Source organism: Triticum aestivum, chromosome 3A (assembly GCF_018294505.1).
Source record: "Triticum aestivum cultivar Chinese Spring chromosome 3A, IWGSC CS RefSeq v2.1, whole genome shotgun sequence".
NCBI classification, from domain to species: Eukaryota; Viridiplantae; Streptophyta; class Magnoliopsida; order Poales; family Poaceae; genus Triticum; species Triticum aestivum.
This window is the reverse complement of record NC_057800.1, coordinates 241,035,631-241,044,202: the sequence shown is the minus strand read 5'-3', so window position 1 is coordinate 241,044,202 and position 8,572 is coordinate 241,035,631.

The window sequence follows — 8,572 nt, the reverse complement described above, 5'->3', positions numbered from 1 at the left end:
CTGGATCCCTTTGTTAGGGGTCTTATGTTCTATTATGGGCTAGATTTTCACGATCTGGCCACAGATTCCCTTCTTCACATCTCGACATTTATCGTCGTATGTGAGGCCTTCCTCCGCATTACCCCTCACTTCGGCCTATGGCTCAAGACCTTTGATGTGAAGCCGAAGATGATCGAGGGGCAGCACGCAGAGTGCGGAGGCGCCTTAATAAGCAAAATCACTAACACTCCATGGCCTGAGGGTTGCTTCCCAGAGGTGTCCGGATTGTGGCAGCGGGAGTGGTTCTACATCACAGCTCCCCGAAGTGCCAAGTGGGTAGCTGCCCCCATCTTTCGCTCAGGCCCCCCACCACAACTGATGTCATGGATCAGCAAGGGGCTGAGCTGGGGTCCAGCCAAGGACGTGCCAATACTGCAAAGCTATATCCGAGATCTCTTTGAGAGAGATTTCAGTCTGGTTATGGTAGTGCAAGTTATGCTAGTTCGTCAAGTCCAACCTTGCAAACGCCGGCCCCTTCGCATGTGGGAATTCAACCCGGAAGGACCTTGAGCTATTCAACATTTCCTCGGCATGACGCACGAAGAGATGTACAAGTTGTTCTTCAGACCACAAATAATGTGTCCGGACATCACTAAGGATGCAGGTCTGAGCTGCAATCACCCAGATACCCAAGTAAGTAGCCCTGTGCCCGGACATGCTATCTGTTCCTTTATCGCCACATTGCCTTTAAAAGAGTTGTTTCTTGAACGAGGAGTGGATAGCGAAGGCAAAGTTAATCAGGTGTCCTTCCCCCCTTCCTGAGATCTCACCAGATCCCATGTTAGCCAGGATGCTGGAGGTCGCGCCGTTAGAAGAAAATGAAGGGGGGAACAAGGAATCTACTGCCTCCGCAGAGGAGGTGGTCCGGAAGGGAGGAATCGAAAATTCCTCTCCTCAGGGGAAGAAGAGGATTGCCTCTGAAGACCCGGAGACAATGATCTCAAAGCGGGGGAAGAAGTCTTCGTTAGAGGGTCCTGTGCCGAGGGATACCCCGGCCGTATTGTGCCCTCAAGGGGATCAGCCCTCCACCGAGCCGTAAGTAAAAGGGTGTTTAATAATGAGAGAAATCCTTGCTTCACTTCCGAGGAAAATAACCGAAAATTTACCTTGTAGTTCGGATCTTAGCCCTTCTCAGCAGAGCTCGTCTTCGGGGGATCTTCTTACAGAGATGATGGAGAGCAGAACGCCTCCCCCTGCCATACCGCCTCATGAGGCGGGCGACCCCGAGGTGTCGTTGCGGAGGGTTTCTCCTGATCCGGCAAGGCCGGAAGGTAGTCACATGGCCACCCGAAGCCCTCCATGTCTGGCTTCTAGAAGAAGCAATCGAACGAGTCCGGTACCGCCTGGTGCACGGTCGGAGGTACCGAAGGATCTGCTAAGGCAGGCTCTATCTCAGAAGGGCACCACGTTGATGGGTACGGTAATTGAAAGGATTTCGTCCGCGGAGAGCGGGTTGCATGAAGCTGTCATGAGTTTACTGACAGGCTTTGAGGTACGTGAAATGATGTACCTTTTGACAGTACCACATACTTTAAGATGCTCCATGTATAGATAGTAGCCCCTGAGACTCTAGGTGTTGTCGAAGATGATGGCACATAGAGGATCATAGCCCCAGGTTTAATTTTGCCGCCTTGATATGCATGTGGCGAAGTGTCCGGCGGCTAGCCGGACTAATGAATTTGCCGAGCTAAAGCGGCAACTTGACATGGCAGATGTCGACATCGCGCTTGTCAACAAGCGGCTTGACGAGGCACAAGGTATGTAATTTCTCCAGAGACACCTGGTAAGAGGAGCTTGATGCCAGTATCTTATAACATGTGTGCTTAATGCAGATGGGGCTACCGCTATGGAGAACCTTCGGGCAGAGCTTGCCCGAGCCAAAGAACAAGCCAGGAAAAGCGATGCGGCTGCCCTAAAGGCGTTTGAGGAGCTAAAAGCCGAACAGGGTGCTCACTGCCGAAGCAAGGAGGAAATGGCCGAGATGGCTGTGAAGTTGAAGAACGCCGTTGACCGCTGCAAGCTTCTTGAAAAGGAAGACCGGGCGGAGCGGACAGACCTGGAGAAGGCCACGACAGCGGCCAAGGAAACACATTCTGCGATGAGAGCGATGAAGGAGGAGCTACGTCAAGCCGGAGATATCGCGGCTAGGAAGCCATTTATGCTGCGGATGAAGTTCAAAGATCCTAAATATGCTTCGTTGGACCGGATGTGGAGTTCGGCGGACGCATATCTGGATTTAGCGGCGAGTGCTGCTGATGCGGCCGAACACTTCCGAGATCAAAAGGATCGCAAAGTGGAAAAGCTATTCTGGTCACAATGCAACAATCCAGAGCATCTGCTTCCATTGACTGATCGGTTGGCCGAATGGGCCGAGCTGAATAGGTTGTCCGGACTTGCTATGAGGTATGTCATGGATCATCTGTGGCCGAGAAGGCCAAAGCCGAACAGTTATTTTAGCTTGGTGCAGCAGCTCCTTGGTGCGGTGCCGTATATCAACGCGATGAAGAGGTCGGCATGCATGGAGGGTGCGTGGATGGCCCTTGCCCGTGTCAAGACATACTGGGCGGAGATGGAGGCCACCGCCGTTGTAGCCCAAGATTCGGACGGAAGCCGAGTACCTGCCGAGCACTAATTTCAAGAAGTTCTGGAGGGCGCTCGTTCAATAGAGACGCAGTGCTCGAAGGATATTATGTTCGAATAACATGTATTTTCATTGAAAGCAATATTTTGCTGAAATGTAGAAGCTTTTTATACTTGTGCCTGCAAGAATTATGATACCTCCTGTGCGGCCGTTTACGTATATGTATATATAACCTGAAAGATGGCAGTTGTCGGCTTCAGCCCCCACGCACATAATGTGGGGGTGTTCGCAGAAGACGCATTGTCACACTTGATCCAATGTCTTGGTCCATTAAGGAGGTGATAGCGCAGCGAACTAGGCAATCGGACTATAATGCTTTATCACTTTCACTTAGCCATAGGAGTTTGATAGTGGGGCTACTATATAGCCCCTGGTGCTCCGCGCTCACCCGAATTCGGGGCGCGTGTGTGCCTGGCCGGGAAACGGCCCTTCGTTTAGGCAGAGGAATCCCGAAGATTCCGCTAGGTCATCGAGTGGTTGACTAGTCTCACTCTATAACATGACAGTCAGTTTTCGGCTTTCTCTACTGAGGTGCTCGCCTAGCTGAACCGGGGCACAATCGCAGTAGTTCTCCTGGTGCTGCCTTAGCCGATAGAGCGGAACGTAAGGCAGCAAAACACAGGAGCCGGGCAAACCCAACATTTGACCAAAGACATGATTCGGAGCTGATGCATATAAGGCCAAACTCGCGACGCCGGACACTCCCTAAGGTATTCGGTCTTTGTGATTTTAAATGGGCTGAAGCGCCCTTTGTAATAAGCCCCTGGTGTCCAGGTACGTGCATTATTCTGATGTGGCCACATGCCAAGACGCCAGCCTCCTTCTCAGTTGCACTGAGAATCCGGGGGATGTGTATCAACAAGAGACAGTGAAAAAGGTTTACGCAGGGTCTTAATCTGAAAAGATTCCTTAGAACAGGTCCCTACTGCACGTCTGCGCCTGTGTCTCCGTTGTGCCGTATCCTGGACGGGTGTAGCACGATGTTCATCTGTAAAAGAGAGGAACTTAGTTGAAAAAGTAGTCGTGCAAAATGTATGTTATACTAAGTAAACAAAGTATGATTCAAGGTGGGAAGAATTGAGTTTTATTGCTGCTTGTTTACATGCGCGGAGCCCCTTGTATAGGGGTGTATAACCATCAAACCTTTAACAATTAAATAGTTACACCGGACTCGTCGAGCCGTGTCCGTGGTCTTGATGACCTATTAGGCGCTCTGGTTGGTGAGGCAGTTTAGTGTGTGGCTATTAAAGCAGCCGCATAGTCTTCCGCGCGCAAGGAGCGCTCAATGTTTCCCTTTACTGAAATGATGCCTTGTGGACCGGGGATCTTAAGTGTAAGAGATTCATAGTGCGGTATTGCATTGAAGCGGGCGAAAGTGTCGCGTCCTAGTAGTGCTTGATAGCCACTTTTAAACGGAGCGATGTAGAAGGTTAGCGCTACGGAAGTTATCGGGAGAGCCAAATATGACTTATAGTAGGAGGGAGCCCGAACAACGAGCCCCTTGGCCTGGTGTTACTCCTTTAAAGGAAATATTGCTATGGCTAATTTTTGTTGGGTCTATCCCCATTTTGCGGACCGTGTCCTGATATATCAGGTTCACACTGTTGCCGCCGTCCATCAGGACTCGCGTAAAGTGGTATCCGTCAATCATCGGGTCTAATACCAAGGCAGCCCAGCCTGCGTGCCGGATACTTCCGGAGTAATCCCGATGGTCGAAGGTGATTGGTTTGGACAACCAGTGGCGAAGCTCCGTTGTGATAGGCCGCATGGCACGTATCTCTGTGGGCGCCACTTTGTTTCTCCCTTTTGTCACGTGTAATACGTTTACTATTTTGACTTCTTGTGGGAATTTCTTATGTTCCCCAGTGCTTTGCTTGTGAGGTTCATCACCGTCTTCACTTGGTGTATCCAGCTCCTTGCGTTCGGCATTGAGTTTGTCGGATTGCTTGAAAACCCAACATTCTCTATGGGTATGATTTGCAGGCTTACCAGGGGTGCTATGGATTTGACATATCTTGTCCAGGATTTTGTTTAAGATGGATAGTTCGTCCATGTTATCCTTGAGAGGCAGCTTTTGCCGACCCCGCCGAGAGCTTTTGAATGCGGCGTTAACTATCGTGCTCTTCGGGCTGGTTTCCTTATTCCGACGCTGGTCTTTGCTGCGTTGTGGCTTCCTGTTTCCATCCCTGACTTCGGATGTACTTGGGTCACTGGTGCTGCATCTTGCCAACCAGTTGTCCTCGCCCACGCAAAAGCGGGTCATGAGGCTTGTTAATGCGGCCATTGTTCTTGGCTTTTCCTGGCCGAGGTGTCTGGCAAGCCATTCATTTCGAACGCTGTGTTTAAAAGCTGCTAAGGCTTCGGCGTCCGAACAGTCGACTATTTGGTTTTTTTAGTAAGGAACATGTTCCAGAGTTTTCGGGCTGACTCTCCGGGCTGTTGAGTTATATGACTTAAATCATCTGCATCCGGTGGTCGGACATAGGTCCCTTGAAAATTTGCCCGAAAGGCATCCTCGAGCTCTTTCCAACTTCCAATAGTGTTTTTGGGGAGGCTTTTGAGCCAATGCCTGGCTGGCCCTTTGAGCTTGAGGGGTAGGTATTTGATGGCGTGGTGATCATCTCCTCGAGCCATGTGGATGTGGAGGATGTAGTCCTCAATCCAGACCCCAGGGTTTGTTGTTCCGTCGTATGCCTCTATGTTTACGGGTTTGAATCACACTAGAAATTCATGGTCCAGCACCTCATTAGTGAAACATAAGGGGTGTGTGGCACCCCTGTATTTGGGTGTGTCATGGTGTTCGGATATTTGTTGTGTTGCATTGCTTGCAAGAGCATGCTTTCTTGGCCCGTAGGTAGATCTGGTTGGGCCATCTCTTTGATGCGAGTCCTCGTGTGGATCACATGCTGGCTTATGTGCGGCGCCGTGTGCCACTCTATGTTGTCCGTGAGGTCGTCTATCCGACTGGATGGCTGCTTTGTTTTTTGATTGGGGGGGCTCTAAGGCCTCCTCATCAAATTCGGGCAGTAGCTTTCGCTTCGGGTAGCTCTTTGTGTGGCGACTGCCGCCATATTTGTCTGCGGTGTTGAGTACTTTGCTCCATATAATTCTGAGTGCATCTTCCGCAGTCTTCAGCTTCCGCTTCTGCTTTTTCAGGCTACGCGCAGTGGCGACGAGCCTTTTATGGAGGTTCTTCTGCTCCAGGAACTTGTCTGGCGTGAGGTCATCTGGACTGTTATCTTCGCTGGGGATGGGTTGTTCGGCTTGATTATCCAAATTGCCTTGTTCGGACGGTTGCTCGATGCCATGTTCGTCGTCCGCTGGCTCGCCCTGCTCTGTGGCTGGGTCTGTATGACCGATGTTTCTGTCGAGGCGGGGTTTGGAGCGGCGCTTGCGCTGCCGCTTTGACTGCTTTTCGAGGGAACGATCCTTCGCTGCGTCCTCCCGTTCCTCGTCGTCGTTTCCTTTGGGTGTGTCCACCATATATACATCGTGAGATGAGGTGGCTGTCCAGTGCCCTGTAGGCGCTGGTTCCTGTTCGTCTCCTACATCGTCGTCCATACCGTCGATGTCTTTGGAGTGGAAATCGAGCATGTCGGTCAAATCATCGATAGTGGCTATGAAGTGGGTGGTGGGTGGGCGTCGAATTTCTTCGTCGTCCGCATCCCAATCCCGCCGGTCATAATCCGGCCAGGACTCTCTTGATAAGGAGACAGACCTTAGTGAGTTCAGTATGTCGCCGAAGGGCGAGTGCTGAAAGAAATCCGCGGCGGTGAACTCCATGATCGGCGCCCAATCGGATTCGATTGGCAGAGGTGCGGATGGTTCAGAGTCCGGAGGAGAGTCCGGCAATGTGGAGTCACGGGCCTCGCAAAGGATAAGGTTTGTGTTCGGCTCGATCGTCGTCGAGGCTGTGGCCTTCATGGCGGGGTTCAACCACCCGTCCCTGGATGGCGCAGTTGGCTCCGAATTGAGGGTCTGAGCGATTGCAGGTGCGATCTCCTGAACATTGTCCGGTGGCAGAGCTAAATCATGCCCATCGTGACAGTGCGGCGCACTTGGCAAGGGCTCGAATCCATTGAAGATTAAGTCTCCGCAGATGTCGGCCGTGTAGTTTAGGCTTCCAAACCTGACCTGATGGCCAGGGGCGTAGCTTTCAATCTGCTCTAGATGGCCAAGCGAATTGGCCCGCAGTGCAAAGCCACCGAATACAAAAATATGTCCGGGGAGAAAAGTCTCACCCTCGACTGCATCGCTAACGATGATCGAAGGAGCCATCAAGCCTGATGATGACGACACAGAGGAACTCTCAATGAAAGCACCAATGTCGGTGTCAAAACCAGCGGATCTCGGGTAGGGGGTCCCGAACTGTGCATCTAGGCGGATGGTAACAGGAGGCAGGGGACATGATGTTTTACCCAGGTTCGGGCCCTCTTGATGGAGGTAAAACCCTACGTCCTGCTTGATTTATATTGATGATATGGGTAGTACAAGAGTAGATCTACCACGAGATTAGATAGGCTAAACCCTAGAAGCTAGCCTATGGTATGATTATTGTGATTGTGTCCTACGGACTAAACCCTCCGGTTTATATAGACACCGGAGGGGGCTAGGGTTACATAGAGTCGGTTACAAGGAAGGAGATCTACATATCCGTATTGCCAAGCTTGCCTTCCACGCCAAGGAGAGTCCCATCCGGACACGGGATGAAGTCTTCAATCTTGTATCTTCATAGTCCAACAGTCCGGCCAAAGGTTATAGTCTGGCTATCCAGATACCCCCTAATCTAGGACTCCCTCACTAGTGTTACAAGCTATCTTGCTCGCTTGAAGGTGGCAGTGTCGCACGTCGATACAACACTCTGGCCAAGGGCGACGCTTCAAAATGATCTCGAGTTCCTAATGACTTGACTCAATGAGGTCCCTGGTCGAGTGCAAGAATGGAAGAAGTCTTCTGCCTGATGCGGTGCTGACGTGGCTCTGTCGCTGGTTCGTGTCCACTACAAGGAAGCCCGAGAAGAGAAGCTGGCAGCGATCAAGGTTGCCAATACCAAAAGGCATGACTTCCGATCCTTCATGGAAACCTTCATTGCTGCTGCCACTCGGATTGCTGACGTAATTGATCTGGACGAGTTCGTCGAGCCTGCAAGCCCTCCTCATACAGAGTGAACAAACTTTATGCCTTGCCTTAAATTTGCCTTGGAATGCCGAGTGATTTTTTAAACGTTAAACTCCTTCGGGCATGATGCCCGAGTACTTTAATACATGTTCTAGAACCTTAGGATTCTTTGTGTAGAACTTGTTTCTTGCAGTTTGAGTTGCTATTGACTTTGTGATGCAACTCAGTCGAGTGAATCATGGGCAGATCGTGGTCGACCTGCACCCCGCCACCCTTACAGATAAGGATGGGGTGGATGTTGTATTTGTGTCGAAACTCTGAGGACAGATCGTGGTCGGCCTGCACCTTGCCACCCTTACGGGTAAGGATGGAGCAGACGTTGTATTTGTGTCGAAGCTCTGAGGACAGATCGTAGTCGACCTGCACCTCGCCGCCCTTACGGGTAAGGATGGAGCAGACGTTGTATTTGTGTCGAAGCTCCGAGGACAGATCATGGTCGACCTGCACCTCGCCGCCCTTACGGGTAAGGATGGAGCGGACGTTGTATTTGTGTCGAAGCTGCGAGGATAGATCGTGGTCGACCTGCACCTCGCCGCCCTTATGGGTAAGGATGGAGCGAGTCTTAAAACTTAGGCGAGTACTGGACTGCAGCTAAGCTCCCAAGTGGGAGGGTTGCTCACCACTCCTTCGGATTTTTCAAACTTAGGCAAGTACTGGACTGCAGCTAAGCCCCCGAGTGGGAGGGTTGCTCACCACTCGGTATGATTTTTTAAA